Raw genomic sequence first — 1,431 nt, forward strand, 5'->3', positions numbered from 1 at the left:
GGGGGGTACTTCTGGAGCTATATATATCGTCATCATCCCTGGTTAATGTTGTATCCCATTTCCGTCGCTTGCTTGTGCCAATCGCTATAAGCGTCTGTCACTATGACAACGGAATGTGTATCCAACCAGGACCAAAAAGCGTTGAAGCATTCAGTTCTGAGCAGGTAGGACTCGCATCAGTCGTGCCAAACAAAGAATCCATGAAAGCTAAACGTTTTTGGCCGCAAAACATCGCCGCGATCGAAGTACGATTCCATACTCTGTCGATAAACTTTGCGGAGGCTCAAACGAATAATTCATCGAACCGGTATCCGCTTAATTCGGTTAATTGACCTAATTTCTACAAAGGGGAAAGAATAAACGGAAGTCGAAATCAATGGGAGACCACTCTGGAGTATCTCAGATGCTCCTCGAGGCACAGTGCCCGACCGGGGGGGTTAATGTGATCGTTAAAGGCAATAATACGATATTACAGATACGTCCTTTTGTTTCGCTCCACTCTGTTGACTTTAGTAGATGATGGAAGAGCTTGGATAGAACGCACGATGACATTTAGGAAGAGAAGGGTGTCGGAAAGAGAATGTGTCAGGGTTTAGTATTTAATCGAGACGAATTTCAGAAAATAGAATGCTTAATGGAATGCATAATATGTGAAACGTGCTGACTAAATGAGATACTTCTTGGATTGGAGCCCTATAATGGAAATAAATACATCACGCTTATACGTTTTTGAAATACTTAAATATGAAATAATAACAGGCATATTGCACTTACAGAATATGGCAACAATAGAAAATCTACAAATTTGACTCTAGTTTTCATTATTTTTTGCCAATATCTCCATCTTGTGGATTCCAAGAAGTAACTCATTTATTTTGTCAGCACGTAAACTCCCTTTTAGTTTCACCACAGAATAAAACACCGGTTAAAAATCCTACATCAACGACTTTTTGTGTGAAATGAATACATTTTAATAATAATTATCGATTGCATTTAAATGGCACTGTATTCCATACTGCACTGATATATTAAGCCGTGCGTTCATTACAAGGAGAATTTAATGCAGAAAAAAGGAAGAACGAAAAAAAAGCCACTGGAGATGATAATTTTTTAATTAAGACTCGAGAAATAAGCTTAGTCGTTTCAAAGTTTGTAGATGCGTGGGGAGCTACTGCTGTTTACCTTATTATCGAATTAAGAAAAAACAAACAAAAACTAATTTTAAAAAACGGTTACACACTAATACTTGTTTCTTAGATAGGCTCATTCCATTAAAAATGTTTCTAATTAAATTGACAGCATTATTATGTATCCATTCGGCCGTGAAATGAACTATCAATATTATGTCTAGATATTAATACACTTATCTATTTAACTATGCCGAGGTAACGTGTATTGCGCTTCACAAGTGCGGTTCGATGAAGACTAAGG

This window comes from Aplysia californica, unplaced genomic scaffold (assembly GCF_000002075.1).
Source record: "Aplysia californica isolate F4 #8 unplaced genomic scaffold, AplCal3.0 scaffold00495, whole genome shotgun sequence".
NCBI lineage: Eukaryota > Metazoa > Mollusca > Gastropoda > Aplysiida > Aplysiidae > Aplysia > Aplysia californica.